Source organism: Manis pentadactyla, chromosome Y, assembly GCF_030020395.1.
Source record: "Manis pentadactyla isolate mManPen7 chromosome Y, mManPen7.hap1, whole genome shotgun sequence".
Lineage (NCBI taxonomy): Eukaryota > Metazoa > Chordata > Mammalia > Pholidota > Manidae > Manis > Manis pentadactyla.
In genome coordinates, this window is record NC_080039.1 from 4,609,389 (window position 1) to 4,632,430 (window position 23,042).

At 40.9% G+C, this 23,042-nt stretch overlaps 1 pseudogene; it reads right to left on the minus strand.

Moving 5' to 3' along the window:
- Nucleotides 1-21,283, minus strand: part of LOC130682189 (putative bifunctional UDP-N-acetylglucosamine transferase and deubiquitinase ALG13) — a 105,981-nt pseudogene extending 84,698 nt beyond the window's left edge.
- Nucleotides 21,284-23,042: the final 1,759 nt, after the last annotated feature.

Consider the following 23,042-nt stretch of genomic DNA (forward strand, 5'->3'; position numbering starts at 1 on the left):
AAAATTCAACATCCATTCATGATAAAAACTCTCAACAAAATGGTTCTACAGGGCAAGTACATCAACATAATAAAGTCCATATATGATAAACACACAGCCAGCATCATACTGAACAGCGAGAAGCTGAAAGCTTTTCCTCTGCGATCGGGAACAAGACAGGGATGCCCACTCTCCCCACTGTTCTTCAACATAGTACTGGAGGCCCTAGCCATGGCAGTCAGACAAAACAAAGAAATACAAGGAATCCAGATTGGTAAAGAAGAAGTTAAACTGTCACTATTTGCAGATGACAGGATATTGTACATAAAAAACCCTAAAGACTCCACTCTGAAACAACTAGAGCTAATATCGGAATTCAGCAAAGTTGCAGGATACAAAATTAACACACAGAAATCTGTGGTTTTCCTATACACTAACAATAAACTAATAGAAGGAGAAAGCAGGAAGACAATTCCATTCACAATAGCATCAAAAAGAATAAAATACCTAGGAATAAACCTAACCAAGGAAGTGAAAGACCTATACCCTGAAAACTATAAGACACTCTTAAGAGAAATTAAAGAGGACACTAACAAATGGAAACTCATCCCATGCTCCTGGCTAGGAAGAATTAATATCGTCAAAATGGCCATCCTGCCCAAAGCAATATACAGATTCGATGCAGTCCATATCAAACTACCAACAGCATTCTTCAATGAACTGGAACAAATAGTTCAAAAATTCATATGGAACCACCAAAGACCCCGAATAGCTAAAGCAATCCTGAGAAGGAAGAATAAAGTGGGGGGGGGATCTCACTCCCCAACTTCAAGCTCTAGTACAAAGCCACAGTAATCAAGACAATTTGGTACTGGCACAAGAACAGAGCCACAGACCAGTGGAACAGAATAGAGACTCCAAACATTAACCCAGACATATATGGTCAATTAATGTACGATAAAGGAGCCATGGACATACAATGGGGAAATTACAGTCTCTTCAGCAGATGGTGCTGGCAAAACTGGACAGCTACATGTAAGAGAATGAAACTGGATCACTGTCTAATGCCATACACAAAAGTAAATTTGAAACGAATCAAAGACTTGAATGTAAGTCATGAAACCATAAAACTCTTAGAAAAAAACATAGGCAAAAATCTCTTAGACATAAACATGAGTGACCTCTTTTTGAACATATCTCCCCGGGCAAGGGAAACAAACACAAAAATGAACAAATGGGACTATATCAAGCTGAAAAGCTTCTGTACAGCAAAGGACACCATCAATAGAACAACATGGTAACCTACAGTATGGGAGAATATATTTGTAAATGACAGATCCGATAAAGGGTTGACATCCAAAATATATAAAGAGCTCACACACCTCAACAAACAAAAAGCAAATAATCCAATTAAAAAATGGGCAGGGGAGCTGAACAGACAGTTCTCTACAGAAGAAATTCAGATGGCCAACAGACACATGAAAAGATGCTCCACATCACTTGTCATCAGGGAAATGCAAATTAAAACCACAATGAGATATCATCTCACACCAGTAAGGATGGCTACCATCAAAAAGACAAACAACAAATGTTGGCAATTTTGTGGAGAAAGGGGAACCCTCCTACACTGCTGGTGGGAATGTAAATTAGTTCAACCATTGTGGAAAGCAGTACCTCAAAATGCTGAAAATAGAAATACCATGTGAACCAGGAATTCTATTTCTAGGAATTTACCCCAAGAATGCAGCAGCCCAGTTTGAAAAGACAGATGCACCCCTATGGTTATCGCTGCACTATTTACAATATCCAAGATATGGAAGCAACCTAAATGTCCATTAGGAGATGAATGGATAAAGAAGATGTGGTACATATACACAATGGAATATTACTCAGCCATAAGAAAAAAATAAATCCTACCATTCGCAACAACATGGAGGGAGCTAGAGGGTTTTATGCTCAGTAAATAAATAAATAAATCAGTGAATAAGCCAGGCGGAGAAAGACAAGTACCAAATGATTTCACTCATATGTGGAGTATAAGAACAAAGAAAACTGAAGGAACAAAACAGCAGCAGTATCACAGAACCCAAGAATGGACTAATAGTTACCAAAGGGAAAGGGTCTGGGGAGGACGGGTGGGAAGGGAGGGACAAGAGCAGGAAAAAAAAAGGGCGGGCATTACGATTTGCATGTATAGTGGGAGGTGCACAGGGAGGGATGTGCAACACAGAGAAGACAAGTAGTGATTTTACAGCATCTTAGTATGTTTATGGACAGTGACTCTGAATGGGGATGTGAGGGAGACTTGTTGAAGGGAGGAGCCTAGTAAACAGAATATCCTTCATGTAATTGTAGATTAATGATACCAAAATAAAATTTAATATACATATATAAGAATAAATGAAGAAACAGAAACAATTAATTCAAATAAATTGGATCCAAATGTTAGGCTTCGGTTGAAAAACTATACAAGTATAAAACTGGGTTTTTAATGGGCTGTGATGAATGACAGCTGATTGCAACAATGAGGTAGGGCCAAGGACACAAGAGAAGCATCATAGTTAACTTTTCCTGGCTGATGAAAAATGCTGAGATATAAACAGCATTGTAAGAACAGGAGCGACCCCATCTTAAGACTAATATTCCATTTTCAAAAGCAGAGAGTTATAAAGTAAAATTCCTAACATATTCTCTGGTAATTGGACAATAACCCCACAGTCTACCTCAAGGAAGGGCAAGCAGTCTTAACTGATATGTCCTCACTGCTTGAGAGTAACCACTGTCTTGGAGAAGAACAGGATAAATAAATCCCTTGTGTTGGGTTTATTTAGCAGAATTAGCTGGAGGACTTATAATAAAGGAAAGGAGGAGACATGGTGTCTCTCACCAAAGACAAACACCTTGAGACCACAAGTCAAGCCTATGCCCAATAACCATCCCCCTGCCCTTTGCCGCATTACATTTCTTTTAAACTTACTTAGTTTTGTAAAGTGTGTTATGTAGAAGTTGAGATTTCTCCTAGTGCAACATTACTTGAGTATATGCCTCTTGTATGGATCAGTGATATTGTTAACCCCCTGCTGGGTAAAAAAGACAGAATCCCCAAACTTTCAGTGTGCTTCCTCTCTGAGAATGCCTGCATTTTCCTTTCTTTCATTGCATACTTTCAAATAAAGCTTTGTCACTGCTCAAATTATTGCAATTTGTCCCCTTGCTATTTCATTTTATTTCCAAGTCTTCATTCTGTTTCCACTTTACTCCTATTAAGTAGGAAGGGAGTGCTGAAAGCTCTGATTTGGACCTGCATGTTTCTGTCGCCTGGGTGACCTGGATGGATGAAACTGCAACTGTGCGATCTGCTCTTGGTAGCTGACCTGGAAATCTCCCTTTTTGGGGAAGTTCTCAGAACATAGTCTCACTCCATCCTGTGTTCTGTGGCTCCTCCAAATCCTGGAGTTGTAGTGGCTAGTCCCCATGCCATGCAGATCCAAGAGGACACAGGATGCCAGATGATTTGGCCTCACGATAGGCAAGGGAAACTATCCTAGGCCGAGAACTTTTCCTCTGCACTTTCCTTTTCTCTGCTGCCTGAAATGCAGCTGCCCTTCCCTGCTGCTCTGTGTTAATGAATTCCTTCCTAACCTACACTCATCTGACCTGCTTGAGAATTCTTTCTCGACCAGAGTAAAAAACCCGCTCCCCTCCAGGTTCAGGTTTCTCCAAGTGCTTCACCTAGTGCACAGGGAGAGACCTTTCCAGACACAGCTGTTTGGCAACAACACTACTTGAGTTATTAGAGGCAGGGAAAAACTAATTGTTACTGAACACTCCTGATGTGCCAAGCATGGTGGTAGACACACTACAGGTCTGATCTCTTTATATCAGGCTTAAATTGTAAGCTTTTAAAATCCTATCTGTATGTGAGTTTGCTGCTTATAAAAAATTACTCTCCAAATCACACTAAAGCTACAATATTGTTAAAATAATTAAAATGAACCTTTCCGATTTTCACTTCACATTCTTTCTCAGGCTACAAAAACAATGATCAAAAATTATGAAATCAAGCCAATTACCAGCAAAAAATTGAAGCAGTAATAAAAAACTACCAAGAACAAAATCCCTGGGCCAGACAGATTTACCTCGGAATTTTATCAGACATACAGAGAAGACATAATACCCACTCTGCTTAAAGTTTTCCAAAAAATAGAAGAGGAGAGAATACTCCCAAACTCATTCTATGAATCCAGCATCACCGTAATACCAAAACCAGGCAAAGAACCCACCAAAACAGAAAACTACAGAATAATATCCATGATGAATGTAGATGCAAAAATACTCCATAAAATATTAGCAAACCAAACTCAAAAATACATCGAAAGGATCATACACCATGACCAAGTGGGATTCATCCCGGGGATACAAGGATGGTAAAACATTCGAAAATTCATCAACATCATTCACCACATCAACAAAAAGAAGGACAAAAAACACATGATAATCTCCATAGATGCGGAAAAAGCATTCGACAAAACTCATCATACATTCAAGATAAAAACTCAACAAAATGGGTATACAAGACAAGTACTTCAATATAGTAAAGGCCATGTATGATAAACCCACAGCCAGCATCACACTGAACAGTGAGAAGCTGAAAGCTTTTCCTCTGAGATCGGGAACAAGACAGGGATGCCCACTCTCCCCACTGTAATTCAACATAGTACTGGAGGTCCTAGCCACAACAATTAGACGAAACAAAGAAATACAAGGAATCCAGATTGGTAAAGAAGTAGTTAAACTGTCACTATTTGCAGACGACATGGGATTGTACATAAAAATCCCTAAAGACTCCACTCCAAAACTACTAGAACTAGTATCAGAATAGAGCAAAGTTGCAGGATACAAAATTAACACACAGAAACCTGTGGCTTTCCAATACACTAAAAATGAACTAATAGAAAGAGAAACTACGAAAATTCCATTCAGAATTGCATCAGAAAGAATAAAATACATAGGAATAAACCTAACCAAGGAAGTGAAAGTCCCATAGCCTGAAAACTATAAGACACTCTTAAGAGAAATTAAATAGGACACTAACAAATGAAAACTCATCCCATGCTCCTGGATAGGAAAAATTAACGTCAAAATGGTCATCCAGCCCAAAGCAATATACAGATTCAATGCAATCCCTATCAAATTACCAACAGCATTCCACAACAAACTGGAACAAATAGTTCAAAATTTCTTATGGGACCACCAAAGACCCCAAATAGCCAAAGCAATCCTGAGAAGGTTGAATAAAGTGGGGGGGTCTTGCTCCCCAACTTCAAGTACTACTACAAAGCTACAGTAATCAAGACAATTTTGTACTAGCACAAGAACAGAGCCACATACCAGTGGAACAAAATAGAGACTCCAAACATTAGCCCAAGCATATATGTTCAATTAATATATGATAAAGGAGCCATGGACATACAACGGGGAAATGACAGTCTCTTCAGCAGATGGTGCTGGCAAAACTGGACAGCTACATGTAAGAGAATGAAACTGGATCATTGTCTAACCCCATACGCTAAAGTAAATTCGAAATGGATCAAAGACCTGAATGTAAGTCATGAAACCATAAAACTCTTAGAAAAAAAATAGACAAAAATCTTCTAGACATAAACATGAGCATATCTTCTTCATGAACATATCTCCCCAGGCAAGGGAAAGAAAATTAAAAATGCACAAGGACTATATCAAGCTGAAAAGCTTCTGTACAGCAAAGGACACCATCAATAGAACAAAAAGGTATCCTATAGTATTGGAAACATATTCATAAATGACAGATCCAATAAAGAGTTGACACTGAAAATATATAAAGAGCTCACGCACCTCAACAAACAAAAAGCAATTAATGAAATTAAAAAATGGGCAGAGGAGCTGAATAGACAGTTCTCTAATGAAGAAATTCAGATAGCGAACAGAAAATGAAAAGATGCTCCACATCACTAGTCATCAGAGAAATGCAAATTAAAACCACAATGAGGTATCCCTTCCAAAGGAAGGATGGCCACCTTCCAAAAGTCAAACAACAACAAATGTTGGTGAGGTTGTGGAGAAAGGGGACGCCTTGTACACTGCTGGTGCGAATGTAAACTAGTTCAACCATTGTGGAAAGCAGTATGGAGGTTCCTCAAAAAACTAAAAATAGAAATACCATTTGACCCAGGAATTCCACTTCTAGGAATTTACCCTAAGAATGCAGCAGCCCAGTTTGAAAAAGACAGATGCACCCCTATGTTTATCACAGCACTATTTACAATAGCCAAGAAATGGAAGCAACATAAGTGTCCGTCAGTAGATGAATGGATAAAGAAGAGGTGGTATATACCCATAAGAAGAAAACAAAACCTATCTTTTGCAACAGTATCAATCACCTAGAGGGTATTATGCTCAATGAAATAAGCCAGGGGAGAAAGACAAGTATCAAATGATTTCACTCATTCCTAGAGTATAAGAACAAAGATAAAACTGAAGGAACAAACATCAGCAGAATCACATTAACCAAGAAAGGATTAACAGTTACCAAAGGGATAGGGACTGCGTGGATGGGTTGGAATGGAGGAATAAGGGTGGGGGGAAAAGGGGGCACTATGATAAGCATGTATTATAATTTGGGGGCCATGAGGAGGGGTGTGCAACACAGAGAAGACAAGAAGTGATTCTACAGCATCTTACTACACTGAAGGAGAGTGGCTGCAATGGGGGGGGTGTGGGGAACTTGGTGATGTGGCCAGTCTAGTAAACATAATGTTCCTCATGTAATTGTAGATTAATGACACCAAAATAAATAAATAAATATTTCACTACAGCAGCCCAGTTTCCAAAAGATATATGCACCCATTTCTATATCACAACACTATTCATGATAGCCAAGCTAAGTGTCCATCAGGAGATGAACAGATAAAGAAAATGTTGTACATATGGACAATGGAATATTATTGAGCCATAAGAAGAAAACAAATCCTACCACTTTCGGCAACATGGATAGAGGTAGGAGGTATTATGCTAAGTGAAAAAAATCGAGTCTGAGAAAGACAAGTATCAAAATATTTCCGTCTGTGGAGTGTAAGAACAAAGAAAACACTGAAGGAGCAGAGCAGCAGCAGATGCACAGATGCTAAGAATGGAGTAACAGTTAACAAAGGGAAAGCCACTGGAGAGGATAGGATGCAATGGAGGGAAAAGTGCTGGGGGAAGAACGGAGGCTTTTTGATTCACACGTGTAATGAGGGGATACAGGGAGGGCTGTACAACATCAAGAAGACAAGTAGTGATTCTACAATACAACACTCCACTGATGGAAAGTGTCTGCAATGGGGTATTTGGGGGGAACTTGTTTATGAGTGGAGTCTAGTAAACATAATGCTACTCATGTAATTGGAGATTAATGATAAACAACAAATTAATGACTTAATATAAAGGTAAATGAATAAATAAATAAATGGAACGAGGCATCCCAGGTTAAAAAAGACATGTAAACCCTTATGTTTATCACACCACAATTCACAATAGCCAATATAAGTGTCCATAAGTAGATGAATGGATGAAGAAGACGTGATATATATATACACAGTGGAATATTATTCAGCCATGTGAAGAAAACAAATCACATCATTGTCAGCAACATGGATGGAGCTAGAGGGTATTATGCTCAGTGAAATAAGCCACGCACAGAAACAGAAGTGTCAAATGATTTCAGTCACTTGTGGAGTATTAGAGAAAAGAAAAAAGTGAAGGAACAAGACAGTAAGAGCCTTGCTAAACCCAAGAATGGACTAACGGTTACCAAAGGGAAAGTGACTGAGGAGGAGGGATTGTAAGGGAGGGAAGAGATGGAAAATGGGGCATTATGACTAGTACACATAATGTGGGTGGGGGTGGGCACGGGGAAGACAGTGTAACACAGTGAAGATCAGTAGCGCTTCTGCAGTATATTACTGGGTGATGGAGCATGACTCTTATTGGGTATGTGTTGGGGACTTGATAATGGGGGTACTCTAGTAACCATAATGTTGCTCATGAAACTTTTTAGTACTGACACCAAAAGAAAAAGAAACACACAGTACATTGTATCTGGTTTCCTTTTTCCCTGATGGTGTCAAGGTGGTCAGTTCTCACCTCACCAATATCACACCCTCGTGTAGGGGATAGAAACCTGGTCCTCTCAGCATACACATACTGTTTCAAGGAAGGGGCACCACTGTGACATCATGGAATCTCCAGGCATCAGTGCTGCTCTTGCAAACTATACCCCCAGATGGTGGGCACTTCCCAGCCGAGGGGAGCTGCATCATCTTAGCAAACATCAGTGTTTCTGGCCTACATATATACATAAAATGATTTGACTCATCATTGGAGTATAAGAACAAAGAGAAAACAGAACCTGCAAAACAGCAGCAGATTCACAGAGCCAAAGAATGGACCTACAGTTACTAAATGGAAACAGACTGATGTGGATGGGTAGGTATGGAGGGGCAAATGTGAGGGGAATGAAATTGCACATTATGATGAGCATGTATAATGTGGGATGGGGGGGCTATAGGGGCCCTCTACAACACAGAGAAATAGTGTTTCTACAGTACTTTACTATGCTGATGGAAAGTGACTGCAATGTGGTATTTGGGGGGAACTTGATGATGTAGACAGTCCAGTAAACATAATGTTCCCATGTAACTGTAGATTAATGATAAAGAATAAATAAATAAATAAACAGACAAATAGATATATAACTAAATAGAATGGAGCTTTTTTTACACTGACTGTAAAAAAAGTAATGTGTAAAAAAGTAATGTGCATTCCTATGTTTTTCACAGCAGCCAAGATACGTGTCCATCAGTAGATGAATGGATAAAGAAGATGTGGTATATATACACAGCGGAATGTTATTCAGCCATAAGAAGAATACAAATCCTATCACTTGCAACAACATGGATGGAGCCAAAGGGCATTATACTCAGTGAAATAAGCCAGGTGGAAAAAGACAGGTATCAAATGATTTCACTCACCTGTGGAGAAGGGGAGCCAAGAAAAAACTGAAGGAACCAAACAAGAGTAGACTCACAGAACCTAAGAATGGACTAACAGTTACCAAAGGGAAAGGGACTGGGTAGTAAGTCTGAAAGGACAGATAATGGGCTGGTGGAGAATGAAAATGTGCATTATGATTAGCATGTATAATGTCAGAGGGGGGTCAAGGGGAGGGCTGTGCAACACTGGAAAGAGAAGTAGTGATTCTTCAGTATCTTTAGAGGTTCATGGAGAGTGAGTGCAGTGAGGTATCTGGGGCATATTGGTGATGGGTAAAGTCTAGTAAACATAATGTTACTCATGACATTGTAGATTAATAATAAATAAAAAATAAAGAGACATAAATAAATAAATAAATGGAATGCAGCAGCCAAGTTTTAAAAGGACATGTGCAGCCCTAAGTTTATCACAGCACTATTCACAACTGCCAAGCTAAGTGTCCGTCAGTAGATGAATGGATGAAGAAGATCTGTTACATATGCAGTGGAATATTATTCAGCCAAGTGAAGAAAACAAATCCTACCATTTACAACAACATGGATAGAGCTAGAGGGTATTATGCTCAGTGAAATAAGACAGGCAGAGAATGAAAAGTCTGAAATCATTTCACTCATCTGTGGAGTATTAGAAAAAAGAAACAAAGTGAAGGAACAAGAGAGTAGCAGCCTCGCCGAACCCAAGAATGGAATAATGGTTACCAAAAGGAAAGTGACTGAGGATGATGGGTGGCAAGGGATGGAAGAGTAGGAAAATGGGGCATTATGAGTAGCATGCATAATGTGGCCAGGGGCGAGTACGGGGAAGGGAGTATAACACAGTGAAGATCAGTAGCGCTTCTACAGAATATTACTGTGCTGGTGGACAGTGACTCTTATGGGGTACGTGTTGGGACTTGATAGTAGGGATAGTTTAGTAACCATAATGTAGCTCATGTAACTCTTTAGTATGGACACCAAAATAAAAAGAAACAGACAGTACTTTGGACCTGGTTTCCATTTTCCCTGATGCTGTCAAAGTGGTCAGCATCCAACTCACCAAAGTCACATCCCCATCTAGGGCACCAGCCTCTGAAGTGGGAACCTGCACCTCTCAGCATATACAAATTGTCTCTATGAAAGAAGCACCACTGTGATGTCATGGAATCTGCAGGCAGCAGTGCTCCCTACAAACTCCACCCCCAGTTGGCGGACACTGCCCAGCCATGGGGAGCTGCATCATCTTAGCAAACATCAGCGGTTCAGCCCTTATTATATGTATATATAAAATGATTTCGCTCATCATTGGAGTATAAGAAGAAATAAAAAACAGAAGGAGCAGTACAGCAGCAGATCCACACAACCCAAGAATGGACTAACAGTTACTAAAAGGAAAGGGACTGGGGAGGATGGGTGTGAATGCAGTGACAAAGGGGTGAAGGGAAAGAAAGGACGCATTGTAGTTAGCATTTATAATGTGAGAGTTGGGAACGAGGATGGCTATAAAACAAAGAGAAGACAAGCAGTGATTCTGCTGTATCTTACTACACATATCGACTGTGACTGCAATGGGTTTATGGGGTACTTGGTGATGGGGGCCGTTTAGGAAACATAAAGTTACTCATGTAATTGTCGATTAATGAAAAATGAAAACTAAAAAAACAAACAAATAAGTGATAACATATAAATAAAAAGAATGCTTCAGCACAGTTTAAAAAAGACATACACACGGCTGTATTTAACACAGCACTATACAGGATACAAAAGAAATGGAAGCAACCTACGTGTCCTTCTGTAGATAAATGGATAAAGAAGATGTGGTTCGTGCACACAATGGAATATTACACAGCCTTTAGAAGAAAATAAATCCTTCCATTTACTAGAACATGAATGAGGCTGGAGGATATTATGCTCACTGAAATAAGCTGGGAGAGAAAGAAAAGTGCCAAATGATTTCACTCACCTGTGGAGTATTTGTAAAAAGAAAAAAAGTGAAGGAACAAGACAGTAGCAGCCTCGCCGATCCCAAGAATGGGCTAACAGTTCCAAAAGGGAAACAGACTGGGGTGGATGGATGGGAATGGACAGAAAAGGGGGTGGGGAAGGAAATTGTGAATTATGATTAGCATGTATAATGTGGGACAGGGGCACAGGGATGGCTCTACAACACAGAGAAGTATTGGTTCTACAGTACCTTACGATGTTGATGGAAAGTGACTATAATGGGGTATTTGGGGGAAATTGGTGATGGGGGGAGTCTAGCAAACATTATGTTACTCCTGTAACTGAAGATTAAGTATAAACAATAAATAAACATAAATACATAAATGTATAAAGAAATACATGGATGCAGCAGCTGAGTTTTAAAAAGGTATGTGCTCCCCGATGATTATCGCAGCACTATTATTTAAGTGTTCATCAGTAGATGAATGGATGAATAACATGTGGTACATATAAACAGTGGGATACTTTTCATCCATATGAAGAAATCAAATTTTACCATTTACAACAACATGGATGGAGCTAGAGGGTATTATAATCAGTGAAATAAGCCAGGCAGAGAGAGAAAAGTCTCAAATTATTTCACTCACATGTGGAGTATTAGAAAAAAGAAACAAAGTGAAGGAACACGGCAGTAGCAGCCTTGCCCAACCCAAGAATGGGCCAACAGTTACCAAAGGGAAAGTGACTGAGGAGAATGGGTTGGAAGGGAGGCAAGAGAGGGACAATAGGGCATTAAGAGTAGCACACATAATGTGGTCACAGGGTGGGCACGGGGAAGGCAGTGTCACACAGCAAAAATCAGTAGGGCTTCTAACAAATATTAGTGGGCTGATGGACACTGAGTCTTACATGGTACATGATGGGGACTTGATAATGGGGGGTTGTCTAGTTACCATAATGTTGCTCATATAACTGTTTCATTCTGAAACCATATAAAAAGAAACACACAGTACCTTGGATCTGGTTTCCATTATCCCTGATGCTGTCAAGGTGGTCAGCAACCACCTCAGTGATATCACACTCCCATTTAGGGCACCAGGCTCTGAAGTGGGAACTTGCTGCTCTCAGCATACACATTGTGTCTCCAGGAAAGAGGCACCACTGTGATGTCATGGAACTTCTAGGCAACAGTGTTGCTCTTGCAAATTCCACCCCCAGATGGCTGGGACAGCCCAGCCATGGGGAGATGCATCATCTTAGCAAACATCAGTGGTTCTTGCCTACTTATATATATATAAAATGATTTCACACATCATTGGAGTGTAAGAACAAAGGAAAAACAGAAGGAGCTAAACAGGAGCAGACTCACAGAAGATAAGAATGGAATAACAATTAACAAAGGGAAAAGCACTAGGGAGGATGGGATGGAACAGAGGTATAATGGGTGGGGGAGAAATGGAATTTATGATTAAAATGTACAATGTGGGATAGGGGCACGGGGAGGGTTGAACAGCACAGAGAAGTCAAGTAGTGATTTTACACTATCTTACTATGCTGATGTAAACTGACTGCAATGGGGTATGCAGGGGGAACTTGGTGAATAAAGTTACTCATGTAATTGTAGATTAATGATAAACAATAAAGAAACAAATAAATAAATAGTTCAAAAATGAATAGAATGCCACTGTCGTCTTTAAAAAAGATATGTGTGGCCCTATGTTTATCACAGCAGTATTCACAATAGCCAAGCTAAATGTCCATCAGTAGATGAATGCATGAAGAACATGTGGTACATATACACAGTGGAATATTATTTAGCCATATGAGGAAATCAAATCATACCATTTGCAACAACATGGATGGAGCCAGAGGGTGTTACGCTCAGTGAAATAAACCACGCAGAGAGAGAAAAGTGTCAAATGACTTCTCTCACATGTGGAGTATTAGAAAAATGAAGAAAAATGAAGCAACAAAACAGTAGCACCCACGCCAAATCCAAGAATGGACTAACGGTTACCAAAGGGAAAGTGACTGAGGAGCATGGGTTGGAAGGGAGGGAAGAGAGGGAAAATGGGGCATTACGAGTAGCATGCATAATGTGGGCCAGGAGAGGGCACGAAGGCAGTAAAACACAGCAAAGTTCAGTAGTGCTTCTAGGTCATATTACAGGGCATATGCATTTACCATACTACGCTGATGGACTATGACTCTTACGGGCTATGTGGTGGGGATTTGATAATGGGGGTATTACAGTAACCATAAGGTTGCTTATGTAACTGTTTAGTACTGACACCAAAATAAAAAGAAACACACAGTACCTTGGATCTATTTCCATTTTCCCTGATGCTGTCAAGGTGGTCAGCACCCACCTCACTGAAATCACACCCCTGTCTTGGGCACCAGGCTCTAAAGTGGTTAGCTGCATCTCTCAGCATACACATTCTGTGTCTAGGAACGTGGCATCACTGAGATATCATGGAATCTCCAGGCAACCGTGATGCTCTTGCAAACTCCACCCCCAGATGGCAGGATGGCATTGTTATTCCATTCTTGTCTCCACCTGCCTTGCCCCTGCCTAGTGGAAACGCATATAGGAAATGCAGTTGCAGGCTGTCAAGTTTAGCAAATGAAGGAACACGTTTATCCACAGGATAGAATTACACTGGGAAGTAGTCGCAGGCCTCGGCCAGTGCATCACATCGGTCCCCAGTCCAGGATGCCCAGAGGGAGCAAATTGTGAAGCTGTGGGGAGTGGCATCATCTGAGCAAACATCAGTGGATCTGGCATACATATATATATATATATATAAAATGATTTCACTCATCATTGGAGTACAAGAACAAAGAAAAAACTGTAGTAGTAAAACAGCAGCAAACTCACAGGCTGAAGAATGGACTAAAAGTTACCAAAGGGAAACAGACTGGGGTGGATGGTTGGGAAAGGAGGGACAAGGGGGGCGGTAGAATATGTGGCTTAAGTTTAGCATGTATAAGGTGGAAGGGGGGGCATGGGGAGGGCTCAACAACACAGAGAAGAGAAGTAGTGGTTCTACTTTACCAAACTACGGTGATGGAAAGGGACTGCAGTGGGATATCTGGGGGAAACTTGGTCATTGGTGGAGTCTAGTAAAAACAATGGTAGACATCTAATTGTAGATTAATGATAAATAAATAGATAGATAGATAGATAGATAGATAGATAGATAGATAGATAGATAGATGGATGGATGGATGGATGGATGGATGGATGGATGGATGGATGGATGGATGGATGGATGGATGGATGGATGGATGGATGGATGGATGGATGGATGGATGGATGGATAGATAGATAGATAGATAGATAGATAGATAGATAGATAGATAGATAGATAGATAGATAGATAGATAGATAGATAGATAGATAGATAGATAGATAGATAGATGGATAGATAGATAGATGGATAAATAGATGAAATGATGTATCAGCCCAGTGTAAAAAATACATGTGCACCCCTATGTTTATCATAGCAATATTCACAGTAGCAAAGCTAAGTGTCCATCAGTAGATGAATGGATAAAGCAGACATGGTACATATACACAATGGAATACTATTCAGCCATAAGAAGAGTACAAATTCTACCATTTGCAACAACATGGTTGGAGCTAGAGGCCATTATGCACTTTGAAATAAGCTGGGTGGAGAAAGACAAGTATCAAACGATTTCACGCACATGTGGAGAAGGAGAACCAAGAAGGAACGGAAGGAGCAAAACAGAAGCAGTTTCATAGAACCCAAGAATGGACTAACAGTTAACAAAGCGAAAGAGACTGGGGTCGACAGGTAGCAATGGAGGGATAAGGAGGGGGGAGAAAGAAAGCGTGCATTACGATTAGCATGTATAATGTGTGAGGGGGATACGGGAAGGACTCAACATCACAAAGAAGACAAGAAGTGATTCTACGGTATCTTACTATGCTCATGGACATTGACTGCAATGGGGAATCTGGGGACATCTTGGTGATGGGGGGAGTCTAGTAAGCATAATGTTATACATGTAATTTTAGATTAATGACAAATAAAAAATAAATGAATGAATAAAAATAAATAGATATAATAAATAAATAATAGAGTGCAGCAGCCTAGATTTAAAAAGGCATCTGCACCCCTATGTTTATCACAGGATAATACACAACAGCCAAGCGAAGTGTCCACCATGATATGCATGGATTAAGTTGTGGTTACATATACAAAGAGGAATTTACTTAGCCATATGAAGAAAACAAATCCTACTATTTACAACAACATGGATGGAGCTAGAGGGTATTATACTAAGTGAAATAAGCCAGGCAGAGAAAGAAAAGTCTCAAATGATTTCATTCACCTGTGGACTATTAGAAAAAAGAAAAAAAGTGAAGGAATAAGACAGTAGTATCCCCGCTGAATCCAAGAATTGACTAATGGTTACCAAAGGGAAAGTGACTGAGGAGGATGGGTTGGAAGGGAGGGAAGGGAGGGAAAATGGGGCATTATGAGTAGCATACATAATGTGGCAAGGGGCGGGCACGGGGAAGGCAGTAAAGTACAGCGACCATGCGTAGCACTTCTACAGCATATTACTGGGCTCATGGACACTGACTCTTATGGGGTATGTGGAGGGTACTGGATAATGGGGGTATTCTAGTAAGCATAATGTTGCTCATGTAACTGTTTAGTACTGACACCAAAATAAAAAGAAACACACAGTACCTTGGATCTGGTTTACATTTTCCATGATGCTGTCAAGGTGGGCAGTGCCCACCTCAACGAAAACACATCCCCATCTAGGGCATCGGGATTTGAAGTGGGAACCTGCACCTCTCAGCATATGCATTGTGTCTCCGGTAAAGAGGCACCTCTGTGACGTCACGGAATCTCCAGGCAACAGTGCTGCTCTTTCAAACTCCACCCCAACATGGTGGTCACTGCCCAGCCATGAGGTTCTGCATCATTTCAGGGAATATAAGTAGTTCTTGCCTACATATAAACATAAAATGATTTCACTCATCATTGTCAAATAAGAACAAAGAAAAAATTGAACGAGTAAAACAGCAGCAGACTTACAGAATCCGAGAATGGACTGAGTTACCAAAGTGAAAGAGCCTGGGGTGGATGGGTGGGAATGGAGGGACAAAGGCTGTGTGGGAAGAAAGGGCACATTACAATTAGCATGTATAATGTCAGACGGAGTGCACGGGGAGGACTGGACAATACAGAGAAGACAAGCAGTGATTTGACAGTATCTTACTACACTGATGGAAAGTGACTGTAATGGGGTGTTAGGGGGAGCTTGGTGATGGGATAAGTCTAGTAAAAATAATTTTACTCATGTAATAGCAGATTAATGAAAAATAAATAATAAATAAATAAATATAATGAACTAAATAGAAGGCAGCAGCCTAGTTTTAAAAAGACGTGCACACGTACGTTTATCAATACACTATTCACAACAGCCAAGCTAAGTGTCCATCAGTAGATGAATGGATGAAGAAAATGTGGTACATGTATAAAATGAAATATTATTCAGCCATAACAGAAAAACAAATCCTACCATTTGCAAAATGGATGGAGCTATAAGGCATTATACACAGTGAAATAAGCCAGGTAGAGAAAGACAAGTATGAAATGATTTCAGTCTTCTAAAGAGTATAAAAACAAAGAAAAAACTGAAGGAGCAAAACATTACCACATTTAGAGAAATCAATAATGGTCTAACACTTACCAAAGGGAAATGGACTGGGGAGGATTGGTGGGAATGGAGGTTTAAGGGCGGGGGAGAAAGGGTGCATTATGCTGAGCATGTATAATGTGGAAGGGGGATAAGGGGAGTGCTGTACAATAGAGCAAAGTTCAGTATGGCTTCTACAGAATATTACTGTGCTGATGGATGGTGACTCCTGTGTGGTAGGTGGTGGGTACTTAATAATGGGGGAGTCTAGAGACCATAATGTTGCTTATGTAACTGTTTAGTATGGATATCAAAATAAAAAGAAACACACAGTACCTTGGATCAGGTTTCCATTTTCCCTGATGCTGTCAAGGTGGTCAGTGACCCCCTCACTGAAATCATATCCCCGTCTAGGACACCAGGGTCTGAAGAGGGAAGCTGATCCACCCAGCATACACATTGTGTCTCTAGGAAAGAGGCACCACTGTGACATCATGGAATCTGTAGGCAAGAGTGCTGCTCTTGCAAAGTCCACCCCCAGGGTGTGGTCAAGGCCCAGCCATGGGTAGCTGCATCATCTTAGCAAACATTACTGGTTCTGGTCTATATATATATATAATGATTTCAATCATCAGTGGAGTATAAGAACAAAGAAAACCTGAAGGAGCAAAACAGTAGCAGACTCACAGACCCCAAGAATGGACTAACAGTTACCAAAGGGAAAAGGAATGGGGTGGATGTCTGGAACTGGAGGGATAAGGAGCACGGGAAAGAAAGAGGGCATTATGATTAGCATGTATAATGTTTCGTGAGGCACACATAAGGCTGTACAAAACTGAGAAGACAAGGAGTATTTCCACTGCATCTTACCATGGTGATGTAAAGTGACTGCAATGGGGCATGTGGGGAGAACTTGTTGATGGGAGTAGTCTAGAAAACTTAGTGTTCAGCATGTAATTGTAGATTAATGATAACGAAGTAAAAAAACAATGAAAAATCTTAACAAGCAATCAGCAGCAGATTCACAGGACGCAAGAATGGACAGGGAAAGGGAGTGGGGTGGATGGGTGGGAATGGAGGGATAAGGGGTTGGGGGAAAGAAAGGGTGCATTACAATTAGCATGTATAATGTGGGAGGAGGGACACCAGGAGGTCTGTAAGACACAGAGGACAAGTAGTGATTATACAGTATGTTACTACGCTGATGGAAAGTGAATGCAATGGGTTATTTGTTGGGAACTTCGTGATGGGTGGAGTCTAGTAAACATAATGTTACGTATGTAATTGTAGATAATGATAAATAAATAAAAAATAAGGAAATATAAATAAATATATATACACATAGAGTGCAGCAGCCTAGTTTAAATAAAACATATGCACCCCTATGTTTATCACAGCACCATTCACAATAGCCACGCAAAGTGTCCATCAGGAGACGAATGGATAAAGATGTGGTACATATACGCAATGAAATGTTATTCAGCCATAAGAAGAAAACAAACCTATGATTTGCAACAGCATGGATGGAGATAGTGGGTATTATATACAGTGAAATAAGCCAGGCAAAGAAAGACAAGTATTAAATGACTTCACTCAGCTGCAGAGAAGGAGAACAAAGAATAAAGTGAAGAAGCAAAACAGCAGCAGACTCACAGAACCCAAAATGGACTAACAGTTATCAAAGGGGAAGGGTCTTGCATGGACAGGTGGGAATAGAGGGAAAAGGTGGGCTACTTAAAGGGGGTATTATGATTAGCAAGTATAATGTGGGGTCGGCAAAGGGTGTTCTGTACACACAGAGAAGACAAGTAGTGATTCCACAGCATCTTTCTACGCTGCTGGACATGACTGCAATGGGCTATATCAGGTAACTTTTCGATGGGGGAGTCTAGTAAACATAATGTTACTCATCTAATTGTAGATTAACGATATCAAAATAAAATAAATAAATAAGTAAAAAAATGCAGCAACTCCATTGCAAAAAGACGTATGCACCCCTATGTTTACCACAGCACTAGTCAGAATAGCCAAGGTAAGTGTCCATCAGTAGATAAATGGATGAAGGAGATGTGTTGCATATACACAGTGCAACATGATTCAGCCAAAAGTGGAAATCAAATCCTAACATTTGCAGCAATATGGATGGAGCTACAGCATGTTATGCTCAGTGAAATAAGGCAGTGAAAGACAAGTATGAAATGATTTCACTCATCTAGGGAGTATAAGAACAAAGAAAAAACTGAAGGAATAAAACAGCAGCAGACACACAGCACTGACCAATGAACCAACCGTTACCAAAGCGAAAGGGAATGAGGTGTTTGGGTGAGAATGTAGGGATAACAGGTGGTGAGAAGAAAGGGCACATTAGGAATAGCATGTATAACGTGGGAGGGATGGCATGTGGAGGGCTGCACAAAACTGAGAAGACAAGTAGTGAATCTGCAGTATCTTTCTACCCTGATAGACACTGACTGTAATGGGGTATCTGGGGTGAAACTTGGTGGTGCAGGGAATCTGGTGAACATAATTTTACTCATGAAATTGTAGATTAATAAGAAATAAAGAAGTAAATACATAAATTATAGATAAATAAATAAAAATATTGCAGCAGCCCTGTTCAAAAAGACATATGCACCCCTATGTTTATCACAACACTATTCACAATAGCCAAGCTAAGTGTCCATGAGTAGATGAATGGATGAAGAAGATGTGGTACATGCACACAATGGACTGTTATTCAACCATAAGAGGAAAAAAATAATACCATTTGCAACATCAGTGGAGCTATAGGGTATTATACACAGTAAAATAAGCCAGGTAGAGAAAGACAAGTACAAAATGATTTCCGTCTTCCTAGAGTATAATAACAAAGAAAAAACTGAAGGAGCGAAACAGCAGCACACTCACAGAACAGAAGAATGGACTAACAGTTACTACAGGGAAAAGCACTATGGTGGATTGTTGGGACTGTATGGGTAAGGGGTGGGGGAAAGTAAGGTGGCATTATGATTAGCATGTATAACATGTGGTGGGGCACAGGTAGGGCTGTACAACAACACTGAGAAGACAAGTTGTGATTCCACAGTACCTAACAACACTGATGGATAGTGACTGCAATGGGGTATCAATCATGGGGGAACTTGGTGATGGGGGGAGTCTAGTAAACATAATGTTACCCATGTAATTGTATACTAAATAAAAATAAACAAATAAGCAAACAAACAAATAATAAATAAATAAATAAATAAAAAGAATGCAGCAGCACAGGTTAAAAAAGAAACATGCACCCCTATGTTTATCACAGCAATGTTCACAGTAGCCAAGCTACTTGTCCAACAGTAGATGAATGAATATAGAAGACGTGGATTATTTACACAATGGACTATTATTCAGCCATAAGAAGAAAACAAATCCTACCATTTGCAACAACCTGGATGGAGCTAGAGGGTGTTATGCACAGTGAAATATGCCAGGCGGAAAAAGACAAGTATCAAATAACTTTACTCATCAATAGAAAAGGAGAACAAGGAAAAAACTGAAGAAGCAAACAGCAGCAGACACACAAAATCCAAGAATGGACTAACAGTTACCAAAGGGAAAGGGACTGGGATGAATGGGTGGGAATGGGGGAATCAGGGGGAGTAAAGAAAGAGCACATTATGATTAACATGCATAGTGTGGAGGGGCCACAGGGAGTGCTTAACCACACAGAGCAGACAAGTAGTGATTCTACAGCATCTTACTACGCTGATGGACACTGACTGCAATGGGCTATGTGGGGTAAGTTTTTGATGGGGGAGTCTCATAAACATGATGTTCCTCATCTAATTGTAGAATAATGATATCAAAATTAAAAAATAAATAAATAAGTACAAAAAAAGTATGCAGCAACCCCGTTTGAAAAACGCTTATGCACTCCTCTGTTTACACAGCACTATCCTCAATAGCAAAGATACGTGTCCATCAGTAGATGAGTGGATGAAGAAGATGTGGCACATATACACAGTGAAATATTAATCAGCCATATGATGAAAACAAATCCTACCATTTGCAACAACATGGATGGAGCTACAGGGTATTATGCTCAGTGAAATAAGCCAGGAACAGAAAGACAAAGCATGAAATGATTTCACTCATCTATGGAGTATAAGAACAAAGAGAAAACTGAAGGAGCAAAACAGCAGCAGAATCACGAGAATGGACTAACAGTTACCAATGGGAAAGGGACTGGGGTGGCTTGGTGGGAAGGGAGGGATAAGGGCGGGGAAATAAAGGTCCATTACGATTAGCATGTATAATGTGGGAGGTGGGGCACGGGGAGGGCTGTACAACACAGAGAAGACAAGTAGTGCTTCAACAGCATATTACTGGGCTGATGGTCAGTGACTCGTATGGCATATGCGGTGGGGACTTGATAAGATAATGGTGGGAGTATAGGAACCATTATGGTGAACATATAACTGTTTAGTACTGACCCCAAATAAAATGAAACACACAGTACCTTGGATGCGGTTTCCATTTTCCCTCATGCTGTCAACGTGGCCAGTGCCCACCTCACTGAAATCACATTCCAGTCTAGGACACCATGCTCTGAAGGGGAAACCTGCTCTTCTCAGCGTACACATTGTGTATCTTGGAAAGAGGCACCACTGTGACTTCATGTTATTTATTTTTTTATTTGTATGTCTATCTATCATCTATTATTATTATTATTATTAATTTTTTATCATTTATATGCAGTTACATGAGTAACATTATGTTTACTAGACTCCCCCTATAACCAAGTTACCAAAGGGAAAGGGACTGGGCTGACTATCTGGGGAGGGAGGGGGAAGAGGGAAAAGGGGCATTGCGATTAGTGCTCATAATGTGGGGGAGGGTCCCACGGGGAGGTCAGTATCGCACAGAGAAGTCAAGTACTGATTCTGTAGCATCTTACTATGCTGATGGCCAGTGACTGTAATGGGGTATGTTGGGGGGGGGGACTGGATGATGGGGGGAGTCTAGTCACCATAATGTTGCTCATATAATTGTAGATTAATGACACTAAAAAATATAAAAATAAAAAAGCCCGCATAGTCCAGACTACATAATGGTGAGACTGAAAAAAAAGAGAGATTGGAGAGGAGAGAGCAGCCACAGCGTCAGCTCCCGGCGGGCCCTGCGGAGCTCCCGCGCTCTCGCCGTCAGTCCGCCAGGGTTCCCGGGCCTCCCCCCATCAGGCAGCGCGCCGCGGTGACCCCTGGGGTCATTTTCCCACGGCGCCTGCGTGGCGCTCCGCGCCGGCCCTCTGCGCCCTAGCTCCCTCCCACCCTCAGTACCCCGAGGCCACGTTGGCCGCTGAGCCTCCAGCTCCTGGGTGCCCTTGGGGAACTTCCAGGCCCCGAGCAGCGGGAGCGGGCGCCCGGCGCCACTGGGATGAGTGAGGCGGGTACGGGCGCGTGCTAGGGGGGCCATTGAGGGAAGGCCTCCAGTCTGGCCTCGCTCAGACAATCGCTCCTCACTCCACCGGAAGCGGCAGCCTGCCTCGACCCCCTGCCCCGGTGCCGCCGCCACTGCCGAGGTTCCGTGAAGGCCTTCGCCAGGCAGGGGGCTACAGCCAGCAGGGCGGCCTAGCGGCAAGCGGACGCCGAAGGCTTCCCGCGCCCGCCCCTCGCGGCCACCTGGCTCCGCCCCGGGGCGCCCACTTGGACCCGCCCGTGCCCACTGCCCAAACGGTGCGCCATCAATTGTACTTTTTTACGAGCTGCTAGATTATTCTAAAATTAATAGTTTTATAATTGAGATATATTGACATATTGTATTTTGTTAATTTTACGTGTGCTGCATAATGATTTGATATGTGTTATACATTGTGAAATGATTATAACAGTAAGTTTAGATAACATCCATCACTATATTTACATAGGATTCTTCTTGGATGAGAACTTTTAATATCTACTCTCTCAACATTTAAATATACAAATGCAACATTGTTAACTATATTCACCATGCTATATATTACATCCCAGGACTTAATGCGTCTGGTAACTGGACGTCTGTAACTTTTGACCTTCACCCATTGTGCCTACCCCCTACCCCTCACCCCCGCCTTCTCTGTTATTCACCAGTGTGTTCTGTATATGTATGAATTCTCTCTTTTTTGTTCTGTTTTGTTTTAGATTCCAAATGTAAGTGATATCATACATTATTTGACTTATTTCACTTAGAGTACATCCATGTTGTAATAATAAATGGCAGATTTTCCATTTATTGGTAACTGAATAATATCACATTGTGCATATATATATACAACATTTTCTTTGTCCATTCATCCATCAGTGGACACTTAGATTGTTTCTATGTCCTGGCTACTGGAAACAATGCTGCACTGAACAAAGCAGA